At 37.4% G+C, this 25823-nt stretch overlaps 1 long non-coding RNA gene across 1 annotated transcript; it reads right to left on the bottom strand.

Moving 5' to 3' along the window:
* Nucleotides 1-1081: 1081 nt before the first annotated feature.
* On the bottom strand, nt 1082-25823 carry LOC109368682. Its single transcript, XR_004160410.1, has 2 exons — nt 25760-25823; nt 1082-1213 (listed from the first exon to the last, which is right to left on the bottom strand). It is a non-coding gene; the product is annotated as an uncharacterized LOC109368682 (long non-coding RNA).

Genomic DNA, 25823 nt, shown 5'->3' on the forward strand with positions numbered 1-25823 from the left:
ACAAAGCAAATAGTAACCACAGTTCATCAGTCAGATTACTAAGTTGGTTATAATGGATATTTTCTAAAAGACTATGATTAGTTCATGCATAATTTAACAAGGAAAGATAAGGAGGATGGTCAAGTACTTTGATCTGTTTCCACTAAACACCACACAGCAGAGATGTGTTCTGTCTTTGTAATGCAATGCACACTCTCCATCACTTTACAAATTAAATACTTCACCCTCATAGAAGAAAATATGCTGCAATATGAGCCTCAGCTAAGCTAAGAAAATAAATTGTGCTGCAGTAGCCTAAGTAAACTGAAGCCAATTACCATTTCTCAGGAGAGGAGACAAATCACATGCATCTCTGCAGCAAGTGCTATGTTTGATGCATATAAGAAAAGACGTATCATGAACAATTTATAGCAGTAAAGCAGGCATCCGTTCCCAAGCATTCTGCACTTCAAGTACATTTCCTGTATAATAAAAGCCATGTAATGTTTTTCTCATAACCTACATTCAGAAAAAAAAGGGAAAAAGTGGTATTATCCCTGAAAGGCATTCTTTGTTCTTATCAGAAATATATATTTCAAAAAAATACAAAAAGAATTTACTAGTTCTTATATGGACATGACATTCCTGCTTTAATTTTTGTTTTAAATTAAACTATAAATGTCTCACAAGAATTTCAATATCATGTTATTTACTCTTCATTCTAAAACCCTTACAGGCTGTACACGGACTGCAAACATCCTACCTACCAGTCTCCTAATGTAAAAACATTAGGTTTGCTATCAGAAGATCCACCCCAGGTATGTGCTTAGAGCAAAATAAAAACAAAGTAGCAGCCTTAATGAGTGAAACTGGCCATCCTAAGTCAAAGTGGGTTACGCTGGTTTTCCCCTAGTGTAGTGCTGTGATACCCAGCTCAGCAAACCAAAAAAAGCATTTTAACAACATGCCATATATGGGTAGCAATACTCAAAGATAACACACGCACACTTCCTAATTATTTCATACAAAAAACTCTAAGTGGTTGCATTATTAGGTGTTTCCCCCCCAGAAAAACTAGAACTGACAGCCACAAAAATTTACACTTATTACCATTTTTCTCATTTCTGCTACAGGGGAATGACAGTGGCAGATCCAGTTTTATGACTGCAGGAAGCTCAGTGTGGTATACACTTCAGAGATCCCAGCTCTGATCTAAGGAAGGAAATTGACTGACCTAGAAAAAAAATAACAGCTTCTTGTCTTTACTGAACACTGAAGGCCTCATCCTACCTCTTCATGCAAATAAGAGGAAGATGAGAAGCATGTGAAAGCATGTGATGAGAAAGCTAAATAAATTCCCTATTAACTAATATTAAATGAAACACAAGCACAAAAAGAAACAGAAAAAAAAGGATGGTAGCTTTAATTGGTCAGATCTTAATACGTGGGATGCATATCATAGGTTACATTTATTCCTTGGATGGGATTTTGCTGCCTGCAACTCCAGGCACCAGGGAACAGCACATTCTCTTAAAACTCTGAAAGTGACAGGGGACAAAACTGGCATAGCATATGCTACTTTCATGAATCTGTGCTGTGTAGAAAGGATGTTACTAACATCTCCCATCTGCACCAGGCACATCCTTAATTCATGTGTTGCAGAGTTTGTGCAGAAACAAGGACAAGCAGTAATTTTTACGTTTGTTAACATCATCACCTCATAATGCAACATTTTAACCCCTAGTCTGATTTTTAAATACTGAATTCACACATTTTTCAGTTACATATTTTAGATGTAAGAACCTGTAACTGCTTCATTTAGCATGCTCTCTCCCTTCCTGAATGACAAATAATTATCTGGTTCATCCAATTTATGCAGCAGCAAACGAGGAAAAGTAACAGTGGTATTTGAGTTACCTGCTCAGTTACCACCACCCAGACCCTCTGTGTTTCTAACATATCCAGTGAAAATTTTCAAGTTGCAAAGGTAAACTGTATGAGTTTCAGTAAGGCCAAGTGTCAGGTCCTGCATTTTGGTCACAACCACCCCAGGCAACCCTACAGACTTGGGGAGGAGAGGCTGGAAAGCTGCCTGACACAGTGCTCTTGGTGTACTGATGGACAGTCTGCTGAACATGAGCCAGCAGTGTGCCCAGGTGGCCAAGAAGGCCAATGGCATCCTGGCTTGCGTCAGGAATGGTGCGGTGAGTAAGACTAGGGAAGTCATCCTGTCCCTGTACTTGGCACTGGTGAGGCCTAACCTTGAGTACTGTGTTCACTTTTGGGCACCTCAGTACAGAAAGGACATTGAGGTGCTGGTGCAGGTCCAAAGAAGGGCAACAAGGCTGGTGAAAGGCTTGGAGAATATGCACCACGAGGAGTGACTGAAGGATCTGGGGCTGTTTAGTCCAAGGAAAAAGAGGCTGAGGGGAGACCTTATTGCTCTCTTCCAATACCTAAAAGGTACTTACAGCAAGAAGTACCACTGGTTGACAGGACAAGTGGAAATGGCCTCAAGCTGTGCCAGGGTAAGTTTAGGTCGGATATCAGGAAAAATTTCTTTATAGAAAGGGTTGTTAAGCACTGGAATAGGCTCCTCAAGGAGGTGGAGGAGTCACCATCCCTGAATGTGTTTAAAAAACCATTTGAATGTAGTGCTCAGGGACATGATTTAGCGGTGGGCTGTTAGAATTAGGGTAGTATGGTTACAGTGTTGTTGGACTTGATCTTTAAGGTACTTCCCAACCTGAGCAATTCTATGATTCTAAGTTCCAACTGAAGACACCAAGCAATACCCAACTTGCCATACACATGGGAAAGTACAGGGTGCAAAGAGTCTTAAGGGGCATCCAGTGGACAGCTCTATAGAGGAATTTTCAGTTCCCAGACCCAGCATCATTGTAGCAATTTGCATACTGTGAACTAAGTTCAGCAGAACTCTGATGCTGACACCTTACATTTCTTAAGGATTGATATACAAGAAAGAGTGCTAAAATGTAGCAGGTACCTAAAAATCTACAGCTTCCCGTTGTTTTAGCAGTCTTAGAATACTTGCTGAGAAGTAGTAATGTTTTCTAGGTAGAAAATTCATGGTATTTAATTGTAAACAAAGCAAGCAAGGCAATTTGGTAACTGAGCAAGTAGCTTTTCAAAGTGATTTTGCAAACCTGTATTTCCTGTTTTAGCAGTTCTTTTAATACACACAATGTACATACACAAGAATGCTGTATGTTGCACTTCAGTTAGAATGTGTAAATGACAACTTCAGAAGAAAAAGCAGGTTGACAGCACGGTTGCTCCCAATTCATTATTCTGCAGAATTTGCCTAGCAGAAGCTAATGATTGTAAATATTTTACACTAAAATGATATTTCTGTATTTTCTAGGTCACTGCTGCTTTCAGTTTCCAAATCATGAGGAGCAAGCTGCAGACTGAAAGAACTGCTGCATGCAAAGTACAAAGATGAACAATTGTCCACAACTTTCTGTTGCTGCATTCTGCAGTGCTGGAAATACTTGCATAATCCCTTAAGAAGCTGAAATCCAGGTGGTAACACTCATTCACTCACTACAGGGACTTAGTGAAAAAATTCAGGCAAGTACTAACCAGATGCTTTTCTTCCATTTAGCCAGTACTCTCCAATTAATTCACTATTAAAAAGTCAGGGTTTCTTCCTATCCTTACTTTCCTCATGTATGACACTCATCTGCCTTCATTAAGAAATCTGAATCAGGACAGCCTTCCTACTACCTATGAACATACAGCATTCCTGGATGTACTGCAGTCTCAGTCCTCTAACAATCAATCTTAGTAGAATCACACATTACAAACTTCTGCAACTTCATGTCTCCAAGTTCTACATGTAGAATCACAGAATGGCCTGGGTTGGAAGGGACCTCAAGGATAATGAATCTTCAACCCCCCTGCCACATGCAGGGCCACCAGCCTCCACATTTAATACTAGACCATGCTGCCCAGGGCCCCATCCAATCTGGCCTTGAACACCTCCAGGATGGGGCATTCACACCCTCCCCAGGCAGCCTGTTCCAGCACCTCACCACTCTCTCTATAAAGAGCTTCCCCCGACATCCAACCTAAACTTTTCCTCCCTCAATTTAAAAATCATTTCCCCTTGTCCTGCTGTTATCTACCCTTTCTAAGAATTGATTCTCCTCCTGTTTATAGGCTCCCTTTAGTTTCTGAAAGGCTGCAATGAGGTCACCCCACAGCCTTCTTCCCTCCAGGAGGAACAAGCCCAGCTCCTGCAGCCTGTCTTCATAGGGGAGGTGCTCCAGTCCCCTGATCATCTTCATGGCCCTCCTCTGGACCCTCTCCAACAGCTCTTTCTTGTACTCCAGACTTGAACACAGTACTCCACATGGGGCCTCACAAGAGCAGAGGACAATCACCTCCCTGTCCTTGCAGGCCACCCCTGCCAGGTGTCCTGGCCACCTCTGTAGACAAAGAGCAACAGATGCATAATCCTTAAAGTTTCAATCACACGAACAACAAAACAAACAATAACCAACATCCCTTCTGAAACACAAGGCTAGCTTTCATTTTAGTTTTCATTTTGTTTGCCCTGTCTCTTCAGGGCTGACAGTTCTTCATCAGTTTTTAGTCTGTATTATTTAGCTCTTTTAAACCATGCACATTAATTGTTCCAGCAGCAGAGAATTTTACCTGTTTTGCTGCAAAGTTTGCAGTGCTAGCAGTGGGCAGAGTGACACTGAAGTGACAAGCAGCATGTAACAATGCCAGCTCCTGCTGCCTTCTCAGCCCATCTCAGAAGTTCAGAGATGCCACAGAAGAGGAGCATAAAATAAAAAAAAATCACAGAAAGGCTTGAGTTGGAAGGGGCTTAAAGATCATCTAGTTCCAAACACTCTGTCATGGGCAGGTCTGCCACCCACTAGGTCAGGCTGCCGAGGGTCCCATCTAACCTGGCTGTGAACTCCTCTCGGGATGGGACACATCCACAACCTTTCTGAGCAAGCTGTTCCTGTGCTTCATCACCCTCTGAGTAAAAAAAAATTCCTCCTAATATCTAATCTAAGTTTTTCTGGTTGTAATTTAAAACTATTTCTACCTGTCCTATTGCTATCAAGCCATTTAAAAGTTGTCTTATGATGCTTATAATCTTTCAGGAAGTACTGGGAGAGCTGCAACGTCATCTCCTTAGAGCCTTCTCTTCTCTGAGATAAACAAGCCCAATTTTCCATCCATCAGGATGGACCCCGGAAGTCTTTCTCCTCAAGCCTGCTCTCAATGAGTTCTTCTCCCAGTCTGTATACATATCTGGGGTTGCCCCAACCTAAGTACACCACCTTGCACTTGACCTTGTTGAAACTCATCATGTTTACATGGGCCCAGTCCTCAAACTTTGGATGGCATCCCTTCCTTCCTTCTGTACGTAGTGTGAAAACACTGGGAAGTCACAAGGTTGCACTTCCTGAGCCACTCTTGAAACCAAAGACAGTCCCATTTTTCAGACAGGACATCAAAGTCAAATCGTGTGTAATCACCTAGAATGCTATTGAACTCTTTCCACAGTAGAAGGTTGACGAATGAAAGTTCACATATGCTAAGTACCTTCCAGCTTCTTAATTCTACATGCCTAAGTTTTTGGGACATACAAAAGGAAGTCACAGAGCTGAAGGATTTTACCTATTTATTCCCATTAACATTTTCCACCTTAACATGCCTACTCTTTGTCCAAAGATAAGCTTACAGACACAGAGCCCTTTCATCCCACTTAAACCACTGCACTGTCTGCTGCCCATTCACCTCCTCTCACCTCAATACACATGTCTACGCTTCTGAAGTGCCTCAATGGGAAGTTCTGTGGTAAACATAATGCAGAAGCTCAGGCCGTGTGAAAAACAGTCCTTTCATCTTTCTGATCTATGCAATGACTTTAAATGCTAAATGTGAGCAGTCGCTGCATGCTGTCTGCTGTGATGTATTCTCTCTGACTGCTGCATTTAGGCAGCACATGCTCACGTGACTGGGTAGGCACATAACCTAGTACAACCCATACAAAAGATCCCACAGCCTGGAGTCCATCTCAATGCCCTTCCCCACTATCATCTTACCAGAGCCCCCTGAGGACTGTGTGTCGGCATGGTGACAGGACATCACCACCTGCCTGCCTGCAGTGAGACAAGCAGTCAGAATGCAGAGCTTTGTTCTGCTGCTGCTGAGCAAGGCCGCACATTGTCAGCCTGATCCTCGCAGAAACGAAAACAGTTTTCCAAGTATAAAATCTGAAGAAAGTTCCAGATTATATTAATAAACACTTATGAAAATGAATCAACAAACAGTGGGTTGGAAATTTAAAAGAACGAGATTTTCAAGTTGTTCAAAATGCATTTTTGAATACAAAATCATAAAAAGGATGCTGTATGTCCAAACAACAAAATGCAGGCATTATAGACACAGATTTCACAGAGAGCTGCAATCGTTGTTATGCATTGCTTTTATTCCGGTACAAATGCACGCAGCTTATTGAATGCTGTTTGTCTGCAGTCAAACCAATCCAGGCTGCAGTATTTTGGCAGCTTAGGCTCCAAAGAGCAGCTGACCAAAAATCACAAAGAAACTGACTAAACTATTGTCATGGTGCCACTTAGAAAAGAAGTAAACAGTATAAATAATGTAAATAAGTAGGCCAAACGCTTCCCAACACAGGCAGGAGACAGCCTTAACAGAACAGGAGCAGACAAACTCCTCCTTCTTATCCCAGATACCTAGCATGTGTCTCATGTTACGTGCACATGCTGAAAGATACCAGCACCTTAGACCTATCAAATGCGGGTCCACATTCCTACCTTAGCTTGACCTTACTCTGGCAAGACTGAAAGTATCTCCTCCCTTTCCTCATCCCAGCACACCAGGTTTCCCTAGAAAAAAGCAGCAGGCTGGTAGAGATTCCCACTGTTCAAGTGGCCACCTGAAATGCGTGTGAAGAGTAAGGACAACTGAATTCTCTCATGGAGTTATCTCCATGTGGAGATTTTCCAGAGGCTGTGCTGATGAATTGAGTTGGCTCTGCAGTTCCCTAAATGGGAATGAGTTACTGAAGTAGGGATCCTAAAGATTTATCTGTGTTTGCTGGCTTTCCCCATCAGCCTGGAAGGCTTTCTTCAGCACAGAAGACAGTGTGGAAGTTGTTCTTCTATCTTTACAACACTCTTGTAAAAAGTAAAAAAAAAAAAGTTAGATTTGTCATCAAATCTTTGTCTACTATACTATTTGGAACACATTAGGAAGAATGAGAAGAGTGGTTCATTGCTCAGATATATTGTTAGTTCAGTTCTGACTAGACCTTACCATTAAACAGTAGTGAGATGCCTATGTACTCTGTTTACTCTCTTTCCAACACATGCCATTCAAAAGCCAGACAGAGGCTTTCTAGCATAAATATTCAGATTTCTTGTCTGAAAAACGAATTCAGCAAATGCCGAAGGTCACATGTGTTAATCTGCCATCTTGTGGACGTACAGTATAGTACACCACTTTTTAGTACCTACTGCACAATTTACAACTGATAAAGTGGTATCTCGTTTTTGTGTACTGTGTAATAAGACCAGACAATAAAAGATTTCTTAATGAAAGGTGTGCAATACACTGAACCTGGACAGTCTGCAAGAATATAATAAAGAACAGTAGAAAAGTGTCACATATATAATCAGAATTAAAAGACATTAACTGTTCAGCAAACATAACAGCAGATCAGACAGTTCCTTTTGTTTTCCACTAAACTATCAGATCTACAGGCCAAGTACCACAAAGTATTCTGAATCAAGCAAACACACAGAAGTTAAACTGATTCCATATGAAAATAACATATGATTATGGGCTAAGCAGCTTTATATATAATAAATCTTACACAAACTTTAAGTGTAAGCGTAGTAAACTATGACATATTTGTAATGCGCTACAAATTGAGTGTATATCTCTACTTAGAAGCCAAGTCATTAAAAAAATAGAAAAATAAGCAAACATACAGTAACTGCAGTTGGTTAACCACTTCTGCTATGCATTATGTTTTGTCCTCAAGCTATCAATACCAATATCAGATAGGAGTCTCTTATCAAACCATACCATATAGAAACTGGTTTCATACAGCAGTCACAGTATTTAGCTACTATTTAGCTAGTGTTAAAATTGAAAAAATGCTTTAAAGCAAGGCAAAGTCCAGAACATTTACAGTCTTTTTCACAATCAGCATAACCACTCCATCTAAACCCTGTTCATCTGTCACCCTCTTGAAAGGATTAATTTATTTTTCAAGTAACAACAGAGCAACATTTTATAGAATCACAGAATGCTTTGGGTTGAAAGAAACCTTTAAGATCATCATCTAGTTCAAACCCCTTTGCTGTAGGCAGGGACACATCCCACTAGACCAGGTTGCTCAAAGCTCCATCTAGTCTGGCCTCGAATGCCTCAAGGGAAGGAGCATCCAGACCCTCTTCAGGCAACCTCCTCCAGTGTCTCACCATCCTCACAGTAATGAATTTTCTCCTAATTCCTAAATCCATCCCCTTCCAGTTTAAAGCCATCTCCCCTTGCCCAGTTGCTACATGCTCTTACAAAACGTCCCTCCTCAGCTTTCCCGAGGAACTCCTTCAGTACTGAAAGGCCACTATCAGGTCTCTCTGAGGTCTACTACAGTTAAATGGATATTTCCCAATGGTCAATTACATACAAACCTGTAGCCTGATCCCTGCCTCCTCCACATGAGCACGCCTTGTGCCTATCCATCAGAAACTACAGGGATAGTTCCATGGTGTTTAGGGGCAGGGCATACCGCAACTGTCAAGAGTGACTTCTACAGATAAGGCAACACATTTAGCAAGAGAGGTGTCATGAGAAGCAGGTAGAAAGTTGAGTACTGTAAGAGTTCAAAGGTGGGAAATAACCTCCCAAGTAACAATGCGCTACCTTCAATATGCTATGTCTTTTTTCTTTTTCAAATATTACTGAGCCAGTGCACAAGTTATACTGTATGCCTCAAAAATGTATTTTGATCAGTAGGTACTAATGAACTAAAACAGTATCAGATTTCTCTTCAAAACACTTAATAAATATTGGAGAGATATTCCAGAGACAATGATGTGGAATCTGGCACATAAAATCAGCAATTTATTTAAAAAAATCTAGTAGGAGAAAATGGATGAAAGTAATAGAAAGTAATTTTTGTAACAATATTATCTATGAAAAAGCTTCCAAAACCAATAAAATCTGAGAAGCAGCATCAAAACATTACCACTTCAGCTGGAAATTAAAAAGGAAGATGGTTCACATGGTTAGCTAGCCCCAAAAACAGACATTCTGCAAATGGAAGCAGCATTTGAAATTACTGTACAATGCATAATACAGTACATCATTAATAATTAAGTACTTTGATTTCAAACTACTTCAAGGCTCTGTGTGACAAATATGCAAAATACATATTCACTAAATCAAGTCAACTGTATTAAAGACGGCATCAAGAACAGTAAAATAAAACTAAATCCACAAGACTAATGTTGAATAGGCTACCTGCAAAAAAAAAAAAGCACACGATAGAAAAGATGCTTCAGATAAATGAACTGTAAGTCTCACCTCACATTTACTTGGTTACAAATTGAGTAAGCTTAACTACATTCTTCACTAAGGTATACTCTGCTTTGTTTTCCTTCCAAACTCAAATTCCAGAGACAGAATTTTAAGGTCAAGCTAAGCTATTTCTGGTTTTTCAATTGACTGTAATCGAAAGATTCTTTCTCCCCTCAGACTGCAAATTAACTATCACTCCCCCCAAACAGATGATCACCTTGGAACCTCTCCTCTGCTTACAGCTTCCCCCCCACATTCACCTTCGCTCCACAGGAGCCAACCATCTCCTTTCTCATATAAGCCAATTATTCTCAACTGTACTCAATTATGAAGTTTGCTGTTCCCATCTTTTGTGTGACTGAGTGGCTGCAGTGCCAACTGAAATGTTCCAAGGAATGATATCACCTGTATCTACAAATCCAACCTAGCATCTGGTAGGTAATGCATACATCAGTATACCAAAATTTCTCTATACTTGTTTTAAATATTCAGGAAAAGAAGAAGATAAATATCACCCTGCTTTTCATATCCTACCCAGTTTCTTTTTTTGTATTTTTACTGAACATACTGCAGTTACTGAAGTGATGTAACTGAGATTTGAGCATACATGGATAAAGGATACCACAGATTGATAAAATGCTTGTAAGGGTTAAACTCTGCTTTAATCCATGGACAGTTGAGTCACATGACTACTACTGAATGTGCTCATTGCCTCAAGCTTTAAGCTTTTCTTTGTGAAGTGTCTAGATCTGTAAAGAAGTGATGAATAAGATAACTAAGAAATGTCATTTCTTCCCACATAGCAAAATGGGGCAGAGGAAGGAAAGTAAGTTTCAGTATGCAAAAGCACAATGTCGGCCACATAGGAGAATAAAAGAGCCCAGTCTACAAAGAAAAGGGAAAGCAGTGGCATAAAAAAAAAAAAGTAAGTTATTTACCTACACTATTAAATGGAAATTCTGAACATTTCATATGAGAACAGAAGGACACTTTACAATTTCAGGGTATTTAGTTTTAAAGGAGGTGGGTTTTTTGTTTTTGTTTAAAAAAAAAAAAGAAAGGTTTGCCGTAAAGAAAACATTGTTAAAAGCTCAGTCACCCAGCGAAAAATAGAAGATTCTTAATCTGGCCCTACCACCTCTGCAAATCTTTTATAATTAGTTTTTCAGTGAAGCAATGTTTTAAACAACAAAGCCAATTTCTGTTCTTCCATTTTTGTTCTATCAACCTACTGATTAGTTGTAATGTTTTGAGTAAAAACTCCACACAGTTTATAAGAAAGTGAAGGAATTACTGAATAAATATCAAATTGTAAAAGACAATGTATTTATATAAATTTGCATATTTTATCAATTGCTATCACAATATGACGTCCATTGTCTCCACGTGGCCACATGTAATGCCAGCACTACATCACTTCCATTCATAATTTTGACTAATGTATATCAGGTTACACAGTGAAGACAAGAATTGCTATCCTGTTTATGCATAACTTCAGTAAACAGAACCAAGGAGATATGGCATGACTAACATGAGGCAAGAGAAGGAAACACTTATGTCATCATGATTTGAATGAAACTCATGGTTGAAAAGATAAAGTTAAAGCACGATCTTGTTCTTTTCACAGTGATCAGTCCTGAGAAGTTGCCCTACAAAGGCAACTAGATCAATCTGGTTAAACACCAGTCTTACTTTCACTCCATTGGTCACATTTACAGTGAAGAATCTCCTTAGAAATTATTCAGAGTTCAAGTAAATCCAAACAAGTCAAAAATAGGATAATAATTGTTGAACAACTAAGAAAAAATGAGCTGGGTGCAATGAAGATATCCTAGCTTTCTAATCTATTTATTTTAGATGATCACTCTGCAGTATAGCAAGCACAGTTTGTGCATAAACAAGATGACCTAGTTTTCAGCATCTGCAAGTCTTAGCTTGAAGCTTGTTTGTTACTTGAAAAAGGCAATTAAAAATTTAAACAACTGTGATAGAATAAACTCTTATTTTCCCTAAATTTCTGTGAAGAAAAGACTTATGCATTAGCTAATATTCAATACAGTGTCACACTAGAATTCAAAATAACAATGGATTGTTGTAGCATTCTGAGAGCAGAACAAATCACAGATACTAAAATGTATACAAAAACACACAAGAACAGTAGAGGTAAACATTTCAGGAGACTTGGTTGTGCAATTCCTTTCAAAGCCTAAATCATGTAAGGGAGGTCTAATTTCACAGAGCACCCTTCAAGTATGAAATTTTTCAAGTCTGAGTTGATATATACAGGTTGCTTTGTTTCTTAGTATAGAACCTACTAAAAATCCAGACATTTAACTGAGCCACACAACTTGCAACAAAGAAATACTTCACATGAAAGTTGACTTAAAACTCCAATAAGCATTACATTGGCAAACTTTTTCCAGTGTTCTATTTTTAATTTATTTCCACACTTACATGTTTTTCCTTATACTGACATCTGTTATTATTTAACTACACATTTCAGGATGGATTTGCTATTATTTATTGAACGCAGTATTTATTACAACCTAAAAGTGGTACACAAAACAAAATCTTCACTAAAGAGTTTATAAACCTAGCAAACACAGGGAAACAGGAAAAACTGTCAAAGGACAACACAAATCACAGCACCTGTTTTCCACAGAAACTAAAGTACCAAAGTATTTTATACATATCAATGTACTGAAAGACACTGGAAAACAAAGGAGTCAGAATTTAGCATACGTTATCTCAGCAAGCTATTCTGAGTAAATTCGTTGCCATCCCTATCACTGCTCCAAAGGACAGCTTTTTAGTTAAAGCACAAATGCTGAATTCTGAAGGACTGGATTCTGTTACCAAGTGCTCCACAGAACTTCAGACCTTTGGCCAAGACTGATACGTATCCTCTTTATTCCATTCTGCATAAAGAGTCTACATGTCACCACGTACACAAATTTGCATTAACAGCTGCATCAAGCGTTCTAGACTCATCCCATTAATTTTTTAATTATTCTTTTTCTGAATGTGTAAAAACTACATTGATGATAAAATCCAGCATCCTACAGGCAAGTGGACAACTGCATAATGCTTAAATGTTCTGCATTCATGGAGTATAGCATTCCTAAAATAACTCATAAATGAAAAAATGAAGGATGCAAAGTAGTAGTCAAAGGAAATTAAATCTCCATAATAAGGTATGTTGTTATTCTCCATCAACTTTCACTTCGATTATTGTACATACTAGTAAATTATTATACTACATAAATTCCTGATCTGAGGCACAGAGTGTTTCTATATACAGAATTTTTAAGGGGTGGAAGAGAATAGCCATGTAAATACATACTTGTTTTCTAAACTGAGCCTGGGTAAAAATCATAGAGTGGATGGTAACAAGCACAATCAGTTTAGAAATAAAGATGCTAATAGAAAATAGAAAAACTAACAAGCTTTAGGAGAACTAAGTCTTGCAAACAACATGTTTTTCATGAACACAGGTGTTTGATCAAAGGAACCACATTGACATTAAAGGCTTCTGCAAGGCATTTGATTGGGCTTAAGACATTCTGAGATGAAAAATAAGTACTGTAGGAAAAAACCCTGCATATGGTCTGAAATTGATTTTACCTATGTCAATTACAGATACGCAAAGGTAAGTGTAAATGACATGTTACTAATACAAGGGATCAAATCCTGTATCTTTGACTTCAGCCAACAGTAATACAGGCATCTTCATGGAAGACTGAAACATATTCTGGTATATACATTTACAAGAAAAGAAAACAGGCTGACAAACTGAGAGTTATAAAAAAGAATCAAGGAAGAGTTTCAGATGTTAAACAGTGAAGAGTGAAAATTGTACTTCATGTGCCATTTATTTCACCCAACTGAATACTGAAGCAATGTGATTACCACCTACATTTCCTTGTGCAAAAGTATCTCATGTTTTTGAGATGCAAGTACCATGGGATAAATATGGTTTATACACTGTTTAAATGCTCTCAATCTAAAGATGAGTTTTTGCAATTTTATCTAGTATTCTAGTAATAATACAAGAGTCAAAGCTCCTTCAAGAAGTGAAATAACATGAATTAGAAGTTCTAAAAAATAAAGTCAGCTTCCTTTCAGTCAAACTGTACTCTTATACGCTTATTATAATGGAATTCAATTGAATTGCCTAATCCCAGAATCCTTTTCACCATGAGAACAGCATTATTTCTTAATAGATACTTCTTTACATTACATATGTCTTTTTAAGAAACAATTCTACTTTTCACTTACATTTGGATTTAATCTTCCTATCCTTCCCTCATTCCATTGTGCAGCATTTGCTTACGGTGCCACCTGAGCAACAATTACAGGTGAGCATCCACTACCCTCTTAGTCAGCAAACTCTCTCCTCTCGGACAGCACTTCTGGGCAGATGGTCTGGCAAGTCAGTTCACCGATTCTCCCCAGACAGGGAGAGAAATGATTCATCCCTCCTGGCAGAAAAGCTGCTGACATTTCCATCTCTGTTTGCTGGGTTAGCTGACAGATTGTTGACATGATCCTTTTATTGCTCCCTATTCTCCTTACGTAGAATTTTAGCAGGTGAACATTTACTTTTGAGCTGTAGTCTAGAACAATCACATGGAGTCAACTTCGCGAGTAATTTAATTTTTAGGGTAAAAAAAAAGTTAAAATGTTAAAAAAATAATTACATTGCTAAACTCAGTTTAACCAAAAGAAAAATAGAAGGCCACGATAAAGAAAGAAATCACACAAGTCAATTGATACAATTGTAGTTTCACATACAGATGTTATTTATTATTGAAAGCAAAAGATCTTGCAAAGATTACTTTAATACTTAGGAGGATATAAACAGATATTGCTCTTTCAGTTAATTAAGTCAGACCTACTTCTTATAACTGTTAACAATTAGTTACATTCAATAAGAATTAAGTCAATTGCCAAAAAAAAAACGTAACACAGCTATAACAAAGAACTGAGTAAAACTTCAGGAATGTATTTCAGACCTAGAAGTTCTATGTAGCTATAAGGAAGGATATATTATAAGTTTTAATGACAGTTAGCAGCTCCATAAATTTTAAACAATTTAATCTTGAAGTTGATCAGCTGTACAAGACCAAACATTCTTGTATAAGATTATACACACGTATATAACATTATATAAATAAATCTTCCTGCAGCAGTGGAACCTATCGAGCCCTATAGTACATGGATAGAGGGAGAAGGACAGGATTAGATACAGTTAGTGGAATAAAAGTGAGCCACCAGCGATCTAAGGGAGGAATGTACCCTTAAATAGCATAGTGGTGTTGGGAGTTTGTGACACACAAACATGCAAGCTCTGTATTCAGTCTCTCCTTACTAAAGTGTCATTAAAATATTCCTACATTCTGATATTCAAGGAAAAACAGTAATTTTGCACCATGATTGTACAGTTTCTAGATTAGAACAAACCATAAAGATAAAAATTGACTGAATATTAAGCTCTGGATTCTCTCTTTACTTGGCCCTTAAATTCTGGTTCTCTTTTTTTTTTTTTTAAATCTCTAATCTCATCACTGCTTTTGGGCTTCTCTCAGAAACAGCTTATACTATTTTCATCTTCTATGTTAATATGCTGCACAATGTTAAATAGACAAAGCCAGAAAATTTACATGTGGAAATACATGTTAACTATCTATAAGGGTAAGTAACTATTTGGCTGTATTCCTCAACCACCAGCATACTTATTCAGCAAAAATGTTACATGAATAAGTACAATGAAATCAATGAAAATTCTAGTATTTTGAGTTTGAGTGATACTGGCAATCAACATGACATAGAAAGAGTCATGTAAGCAGAAATATTCTATTTTTCACTGGAGTCCAAATAGACTCTATAAGTAGTTTCTTACTGTATCAGCATTTCTCGTGCCTTTACATGATACTCTGAACAAAATTTTTCCCCAGTTCAAAAACCTGAAGTTGTGAAAGAAATATTTAAAATGTGATAGATCTCAAATACCTATCTCCCAATTATTATTAATGATTTAAATAGTCTACTAAGATCTAAAGTTCCTAAGAAAAAACTAGTCATAATTATAGAGATTGGAAATAATTCCTATCAGCAGGTTATTACTGGTGAGAATGATGCTGAATTTGTGCTTTAGGATTAGGGAAAAAAAAAGCATGAATTGTGAATAATTCTGATGATTCATATGAATATATTTTCATACAATTAAATGTTGAAAAGTTTTTATAATTTGTGTTGTCCTGGTATGCCCTTACCTTACTGGTTTGTTATTCTGGTGCAGCAAAATGAGCAAAGCTACGCTGATACCGGAGATTCATTCCTATTATATTTAAACTCTGTTTCCTGAAAGAAGGTTGCTTATACACTATAAATAGGTTCACAAGATACTCAATATATTTAAATGAGCTCTATTAAATTCTAAGATGAGTAATGGTCACTTCATGAAGCTTTGACTGCTTGTCAGCGAGGACTGACCAGGCTCACAGCACTTTCCCCTTAATTCTACTCACTTGCACATACAACCGACATTTGAAGATTTTATATGCATATCAGTCTCCACAGGAAAAAAAATCTGTAGAAGAAAAGTTTTCAATATCCTTTGAAAAGTAAACAAAAAACCTTACTCTGCTGAAGCACTTCACGATCTGTATCTCTTTGACAAATCCTTGAATTGTCTTTCCCAGTGTACTCTTAATGGTAAAAAAAAATGCATTGTTTGAATCACTGGATCTACCAAAACTTCACTACCACATCAATACTATGATGCAACATCTAGTAGGACAGATACAAGATTTATTTTGGATAATTAAAAGAAAAATATGGCCGTAGGCAAACTTTTCTTGCAAAAGAAATACAAACCTTGAAATTACTGTGAAAGAATCAAACCTGAGTTCATGACTTCAATTTAAAAAGCCTGCCATACACAACTTCCGTCAAGCCTCAAGTCTGTCAGTCTCCCACAGAGACACCAGACATGAGACCCCAGCACCCCTCCTCTCTCTCAGATTCTGTTACTACCTGGATTCCCATCCACTTCTAGGTTTGAGTTCTACCATAGATATTTGAGTATGCAGACTATTTTTGGTGAAACTGAAGAATTCATGCATTACACATCACAGCATTAACTGTGCTGAAATAGGACACAATTATTACTGAAAGGTCAACTAGGTGAATGAAATCTTACTAAGAGTACAAAATACTTTCATTTAAAGATTTGAAATTAGGGCAATTCCATGTTATTCAAAATTAGAAGCGTGAAATTACAGAATCACAGAATTCTAGAGGCTGGAAGGGACCTCTAGGATTAATTCAGGATCTACAGTCTACTAAATTCTTAGTCTCTGAAAGACTTGCTAATAACTTCTCACAAACTTAGAAACTAGAAATAAGCAGAATGGTAATCCCCATAGAGAAAAGTCTAGTCTACATCAAGCTATGAAGGCAACTGGACATATACAGAACAGGTGGACACATCACTGCCCTATAAATTATTGCTTTCAGATACATTTGCAAACTAAGTCAGCTTCTAGACCTGAACGTCACAGTTTTTACTTGAAAACCAATTTTGTCACTCTTCCCTATCATCATAATTTCCTATTCAACTCTCGTATTTCACCTCATTTTTTGACAGGAAATCAAAAAGGATTTTCCTAGTTCACAATGCCTTTCAGCTTATCTCAAGAAAGAGACAAATTTAGAACAAAACTAAATTTGGTAGAAAGCAAGCATCTTTTTGTGTTTTATAAAATGGAGCCCTGCTAGTAAATTCAATTTGCGGTCAAAGAGACAATGTTTCCTTCAAATGCATGGTAGGGTAGCTCAAAATGCTTGTAAAATGTGCTCAGTGATGCAAATGCTTAAAACATTATCTACTGCCAGTAGCTGCACCACTGGCAGTAGATTACAAGCACAGAAAGTTTCTGTCTACTATAGCAGAAAACTGACACTTCATACATGCTTACAGCTAGGCAGAAAATCCTGACAAGAAGAATAAAAGTTTAATGAATTATAAAAATCAGGTTTCAGATTTTTTTCCCCATATACCATCACATCTTATCTCAGTGCATTGGTGTTAGTGAAAAATAATATTTTTTGAAATTCTTAAGTTTTTAACCTATCTCTAACAGAAATGGCCTTTAAATTCTGAAAAACGAATATTCTAGGATCTACAGTTTTGAATTTCTCAGTGCATTGAAAAATCTGATTGTCTGCAAGTGTTTCTATATTAAGTGAAAGTTATGTTGTGCTAACATTTTCTTAGGCTACTCAATATTCCTTTTTACAGTTGCATCTCAGTACCAGATGAAGTGCCCCACACATTCCATCAGCTGCTGACAGACAGAACCCATGTAAGGCAGCAATGCAGAAGTGCTTTCACAGATCTGCATGGAGCAGTAAAATCGCAATAGAAAAATCCATCAGAACCCCCAGATCAAGAAGTTGGTGATGAAATATGAGAACACATCTACTCCAAAGGAATACTTCTTACTGATGTATTCCATTAATCTTGCTTTCACTTACAATTTCATTAAGCACAATTACCCGAGATTTTTGTACACATACCCAGTGGCTTCCCACTCCCCCAACTATAGTATCTGAAGAGAAATAGAACTGCAGAATTTCTGGACTGTTTAGATTGGAAAGGTCATCTTGAGGGCACCCAGTCCAACTCATTCAAGCAACATTTCCTAGAGCTCGCTGCAGATCATTCTTTGTATCTGCAAATGGAGGTTCTACAATGCCTCTGGAAAACCTCTTCCAGAGCTTCAGTTTTTACCTCTAGCCTACTGTCCTAGCACTATTAACATGGTCCCACTTCTGCATGCTCTAGAGATAGTTATACACATTGACAAGAGCTCTGTTCTTCAAACTGAAAGCTCTCAGCCTCCCCTCCTGCTTCAGACCCTTGACCACCTTTTCAGTCCTCTAGATTCACTTGTAGTAACTCCGTATCTTGCTTGTACTAAGGAGCTCCAACAGGGTACTCCAGTAATGACCTCACTACTGCCAAGTCTAGAGAAGGTCAACTATCTTGGCCTGCCAGCAGTGCTTTTGTAATGCAGGTCCACATGCTGTGGGTCTTTGCTGTGAGAGTGCATTGTCAGCTCCTGGTTAGCAGTTACACACCAGGACCCCAATTGCCTTCTCTGCAAATCTGCATTTCAGCTGGCTGGTCCACAGCATATATCAGCAGGACTTGGCATTGCTCCTTGATGAACACCAAGTTCCTCTTTGCCTAACTCTCCAGATTATCCAGGTCCCTTTGAACTGCAGCACAGACACTTGGTACATTGCTGTACTGTCCGCAATTCTGTAGACAGTGCACTGTCCCATCACTTGGGAAATGAACAAACATAGCACTGGATGCAGTACTGATCCAAGAGATATAACTCCTGTGATTTGACTTCAAGTGGATTTTTTGCTGTGACAGCAATTAACAGAAAACTTTGGTTTATTTGCTGCAGATTCATTTTTAAAAAATTTTTTCTTAGTTCAGAAATTTTGTAAATATTAATATATATCGTGTCAATAAAAAAACTTGAATGTAGTTTTCCTATTTGACCATCCACAGTCAAAAGATATTTCTGCAGCAAGAGGTAGAGAAAGTCTGAGTAGTACAAAGCCTAAGCACGCATGTAGTTAAAACTGATTGCCTAAAGACAGGTTTAAGTACTGTGTCCTCAATTTGTGGCAGTAATTTCTAAGGATGTTTTTATAGTCTATTATCTCTGTACCATTAACAATACTATGCATATTTTATCACTTCCTTTTTGACAGAACTAGGTCTCCATAAAGACATACAGTGAAGTGAAGGTGTTTGAAAACAAACATCTCACTAATTGTTAGTCAGTATATAAAGGCTAAAACATTGCTTTTACTATTGTTAGCCTTGTAGTATATAAGGAGGTTAAACTAGATTTTATTTTTGGCTTTAGAATCACAATAGGAAGCCAAAATTGTAAGGCCACTTCCTTCTGAAAGCAACACTGTTCTTAAATTTCATCCTAAACCACTTTTTTTCCACTTAGAACTGGCAGAAAAGCATGCGAGGCAATGTCTGAATTTTGTATGAACAGGTTACAGAATGCTTGCTATGAGACTTCCTATTCATAATCCCACATTTTAGTTAATTTCCAGCACCATCAAGGCCTATGTCACTGGAGTTTCAACTCTATCATAGACCCCCTTTAGACTGAACAGATAAAAGTGTAAGCTCACTTAGGGAAAGAAAAAAATAAACAATAATGACCAACATCACCCAATGACCCTTCAAAATGGATGTGTAAGGGAGAAATTGTAACAAAACAGGAAACTTCCTTGTAAAAGATTTTAAATTCCTCCATGCCTTGTAAACACTGTTTGGCATCTTAGGAAGGATCAAACTCAGACACTGGATTATGCTAGGTCAGCATCTGAGCCAAGTTCTGGCACTCACAAGGTCCTTCTTTGCCTTCGTCTAGCTCATGGCATGGAGAACTCTATATAGTTGAATCTAAAGAACACAGTCAGCAGAGTAAGAATAAAAGACAAATTGTCTACATCGATTCCTTGCCTGTTAGCTATTTATAGCAGTTAAGTGATTTGATCAATACTGCGGCATGCATTTTGCACATGTATCTAGCTGGGTGATCTTCACTACCCACTCAGAGTATTTATAGCTATGTACGTACTAGATGTGTTGCAGTACTTCATTAAATGAATTTAACACCTCTAAAATGCTGTATGTACAAAAGCTGCTGTCATTTTAAATGAAGTGCAATTCTCAGAAAGAGTTATTCAAAACAAAGTCTTCAATAAAGTGTTTTTAGAATTTAGCATGCTAGACATTCCTTTTGTAGGTTATGCTCATCTTCAATAAAATATTTTCTTATGTTATTAAACGTTGTTTAAATGTGATGCTGTGGAAAGTATTAAAACACCCTAGCAGATGGGAATGGAAATTGAGTGAAATATCTTACAATTTGATAAGAAAAAGGGAAAGGGCATTTTTTTAATGTATGCAAATATATACAAATAATCTACAAGTATTATAGACAGGTAAAACACTATAAAGAACACTGCTCATGTATAATATCTACTGATCATTTTTTAGTCTGTCTCATTTGTGAGGAAACAGACAGGACCATTATACCTAAAATTAGACTTACTATATCAGTTATACTTTAATTCTTGACTGCAACATCCTTTCAGCCTGCCCCTACACTGCACTCTTGTGAGCTAGTGTGGTAGTGCAGTAGTTTAAGATGACTTTTCAATAGCATGTGCTTTTTTCCATATAGAGATGCACAATGGGAAAGGAGTGACAGAGCAGCTACACTCATGGGAAATAACCCTTTGGCCTTCATCTGCTGCTCTTGGAGGATGCAACAAGAATGCTGGATTTAACAGAATTGCAACTCTTCTCTTCTGAACATAAGCTGTAAATCATGATGAGTAAACACTAGGTATATAAAACTGACAAGAGACAAGTCAGCCTGGCTTTTAATATCATCTAATGGCTCAGTAATAATCACACTTCTGAATGAAGTCGGGTAAACTGCACTAGAAACATGCTGGCCATCAGCTAGATCACACAAATAATAAAACTAGAAATATCAATAAGCAGGAAGCATCTGGAAATTCAAAGCCCAGCCAGTGTTAAATTTCTAAGGTTAAAATTTACAGGATTATCCTTCGCACACAAATCATGTTACCCCAATCCCTTTTACTGCCTCCCACTAAGCTGCACTTCCACCCACCCGACTTCAAGGCTGTACAGCTTGTGCAAGGTAATCGCTACATATGGTAAAATGATTCTACCTTCTGTTCCCCAACAGTGTTTTTCCCCCCACTTTGTATCATTAGTAATTAGTCACAGTGCATTCTCTGAACTCCTAAAATGAAGTATCAGTGATAGTTTTATATCCTTGCAATCCCACATAATAACGAGAATTGTATTTTGCTCAGCTGTATCACCACATTCCTATTCCTGCTTGCAAACACTCTTGCTGTTATTAAATAATGTGCATCAACAACAGGCTTCAACAAGATATTTCATACCATTTAATATTCAAAACATGTCTTTGTTCCCCCAGAAATATTAGTTTGAGTTATCACAACCTTTCAGCCTGGAAGTAGACCTCTACCAGTTAGTACTAAGCCAGATACATATTAACACTGATTTAATATGCAGACATCTCCTAAGGTATGCACATATGTAAACCTGATGTTGCCTGTAATACTGCCTCTTTATATGTAATAGAGCAGGTAAGAAAAATTTATAGCAACTAACAAATCAGTTACATTTGCTATCAAATTTCATATCACTATTAGAAAGTCAGGTGCAGGATATGCAAGTATTTGAAAAAATGTATCTAGTTTTAGTTAAAAGCTTGTATTCACATATCTCCACATGATAATGGAAGGAGCATTAGAAGATCACCTTTTGTCATACTGAACATAAACTGAATTCAGGCAAAGCCAACTGATCTTTCAGCATAGACCCAACCTGGATACACCCTTCATACACTACTGATTACCCTTTCCAAATACAGAGAACCACTTTCAGAAATGAGGAAAGTCACTAGGTTAGAAAATACTGAGCAAAAAGATGAACTCTCTATCAGCAAATTCTCTACACAGTATGAGTATGTCTACCATTCACATCTCATATCTTCTTTCTGGAAGTTTTCTTGCTGATTTGGGGTTTTCTTTGGTTGTTGTTTCTAGACAATATTAGCAGTGAACTGCTTACAATTCTATATTCATTTAAAACTGACCATACTTCTACAGTGCTATAAAGAAAGCAAAAAACCTACAACTCTCAACCTCCACATCAAACTACAAAAAACTTTAAGACAACCAAAACCTCAGCAGACATAAGATTTTCTTCATGCACTACTACAGCAACACCTTGTTCTGTGCATAGACATGCTGGTATGACCTGCTTCCCTTTTACATACACACACACACAAAAAATGGAGTTCACAGAGCCTTGAAAGAATCAATTTATACAGTTAGTTACTCATGACAAAATAAGACAATTTCCTCACATTTGGCCCTTCTTTTATCATTCTTCCAGAGCCTCACTTTCCTAGAGTCTTTTAGATGATACTCAGAGCCACCACATCTTGCCATTAGTTCAACTCAAAGGCAGAGAGAAATTATTATTCAAATTTGGGATAAAGGAGGTAAGAACCACTGGGATCACTATTGTTCTCTCCAGCTGTGAAGAGAACTAGAAAAATCTATTACCCACTTTTCCAAGCATATTGACTTGCACAAGGAGCTATTCTGATCTACTACAAGATAACCTGATCCTTTAATAGGATACAACCACGATTTCCTTTTACCTTGTGTATAATCAATGAATATAAAGATGTTATAATTATGAAAAACAAACAAGAGAGTCTGGCAAAGCAGATTATAATAACAAAAAGAAGATAGAATGCTTACCCACATCCTGGGCTCACTGCAAAACTCCAGAGGAGGGATCTCTTACCCACTGGTAGTCAGCTCTTAAGTGGGTCTAGGAGAGGTGGAGCCAGGCTCCACCCCTTCCTGCAGCACAGGTGAATTGCCTTCACCTGTGCTCCTATGGCTGACTCATTGCTCACCTCAGGTGATCAATCAGAGGTTCAGGCCATGATTCAGCAGTTCCCATACACCTTGATATGGAAAGTGTTTATTTCTCAAATGCATACCCATCAGTACAAGCTCACAGTTCCTTCAGAGGAAGGCAGGCAGAAATGAGGTAGCAGTTAAGGCACTGTTTCTTGTGGATGAGAGGGTAAAAACACAGGCTTCTAAAGGGATGATTATTGCAGCAGTTATGCAGAAAGTTTCTTGATGATTAAACCAGAGCACCTATGCATACTTTGAAAATATATTTTAAATGATAGAGGGGACAAATTAAGTAATGTAAGCTGCCTCTACTTCTATCAAAAAGACACTTTCACATAAAGCACATATCTTTCATTCCAAGCTCTTAAACTGCCTCCATTAATAACTTCCCTACAGAAAGCACGTTTCAGATTTCAAGGAAGATACTAATACCTTCTCCTGAATTTGTCTAAGGACCATAGTTAGGTGCACATGTGGAAATATATCATAGATATATTTACGTGTGCACATACACAATTATCAACATTCTCCCCCCCAGGAATTGCTACTCAAGTGGAAAGAGACTACTTTGACACTCATCTGTACTGAAAATAGAAAAGATTTTTATTAGGAAATAGTTTAGTTGTATGCAGCTATCCTTTCCTTCAGTTGGCTCTTATTACCAACAGAGATGATTCTTAGTCTTTCCCAATGACGTTGTATTTGTCACTATTCTGGGCATTAATCCAAGTCTAAAGATAGGAATTAAAATTATAGGCTCTTCCTACATAGCTTTCCTTTTTAGCAACTTCATGCAGGCTCCACATTAACAAGTTGAACTTCTCCCATTTCTTCCTACATAAGTCACTCCAAACAGATCAAAATTGAAACAAATTCAGCTGCCTGATGCAAGTGAATTTATTCTTTAATTTTCTACTTAAAATAACTTCATCTGGATTTGAAACAGATAAAGTCTAACAGGTTGTTGTTGTTTTCCTGTAGTAATTTCTATAGTATCCATCACTCTAGTATGTAATGAAAAAAGTAATGAAACTTTCCATAAGATAAAAAGTACCATTTTCATCATTTTAGGAGTAGGGAATTCATACACAGAGGAAAGTGTACCGCATGTTCAACATCATACAGGAAGATTGTTAAAATGAGAAATACCTTTCTGAAAATACAATTTATCTTGACCCCAAATTTTTTAAAAGCTTTGGAAAACACTGCTAAGCATTTTTCTGCATGAGGTTAATTAAATGGAATACTAAATACAATTTTTTGATCTTATTCATCACACTACCCCTGAAGGCAAAGAGACTCACTTGTGGGTTGGGATTAATTCTATCAAATATCAACAAATTAACGTGAGAAATATTAAATATTCACCACCACATAAAATTTAATTCATTCCTAGTCTGAATTAATTGACAGCAGGTTATTTTGAAGCAAGAGACAACACTAAGGGTTCACTGATGCCCCCTGTAATTTATGCAGAGAGATTTATAAGGCACTACTAAGGGAAAGTCTCCATATTCCAGTATACAGAGCCTACGCATAGTGGTAGGAGTATGTTTGACTAACTAGTGCCCTATCAAATTTTTGAACTGTATAGAATAGATTCTTTAATATTTCACTGAACTTAAAATTGACAACACAGATTTGAAACTTGTCTAAAGAGCAAAGTAAGATCAAAAAACCTAACAATTCTTTTTTCTTCTTTATTTATAGTAATGGAAAGAATAAAGAAATATTTGCATGCAGCTCTTCAATCTCACTCTAAAATAAGAGATGTCACCAAAAACTTTTGTTGCCTCTCACAATAAAGTGCATTCATTGAATGTTAAAATAAGTAATCAGATATGATTACAAATTGAATCATGATTGGAAGCACTTAGTCACCTAACCAACATATAATTTTATGAGTGGCAAATCAGAAAAGTCTGAAATGCTGCTAACACTATCAAAAGAGAAACTAATTTTCAGAGAAGTCATTAGCAAAACATTTGACAAGCCCAATTGCCTCCTACTTATTTTTGTCCTACCATTTTAAAATAATTATTTCCCACAATCCATTTCTATTTTTCTCCTTCTTTCCTTCTTCCCCTTGCTAGTCATTTTGCAACAAAAAAAAAAAAAGCCACAAAACTGACTGCTCTCCTATTCCCTCTTAAAACACCCATCTTTTCACTGATCAAAGTCCTCCAAATCTGCATTACTGCAGAACCTATCAGGGGACCTTATCAGTACAGAAAAACTCCATCAGATATACAAGCAACAACAAGAAGCATAGTAAGATACTTGATTACATCTTTCTGATGTATATAACTGGTGCACTCTCATGCTATACTCATAAAATATCATGGAGCATTTAAGAATTTACTGTTGAATTCACTGTGGTCAAAGTTTCATCATTAATATTCTGTCTATAAGACAAACTTGAAAATAACAAAGAAAAAACTTATGGGGAATTAATAGTTTCCAAAGTACAGCAAACAAAATGCTTATTAACTCAGTAATCATCAGCTATAATCTGTGTTGCAGTTGTAATTTTCACAGCATAGATACTCACATGGCTTGACTCAAACACCAGCTTCCTTCATCAGATTTGTACCACCCTATCTCCTTACTCTGCA

This window comes from Meleagris gallopavo, chromosome 7 (assembly GCF_000146605.3).
Source record: "Meleagris gallopavo isolate NT-WF06-2002-E0010 breed Aviagen turkey brand Nicholas breeding stock chromosome 7, Turkey_5.1, whole genome shotgun sequence".
Classification (NCBI taxonomy): Eukaryota; Metazoa; Chordata; class Aves; order Galliformes; family Phasianidae; genus Meleagris; species Meleagris gallopavo.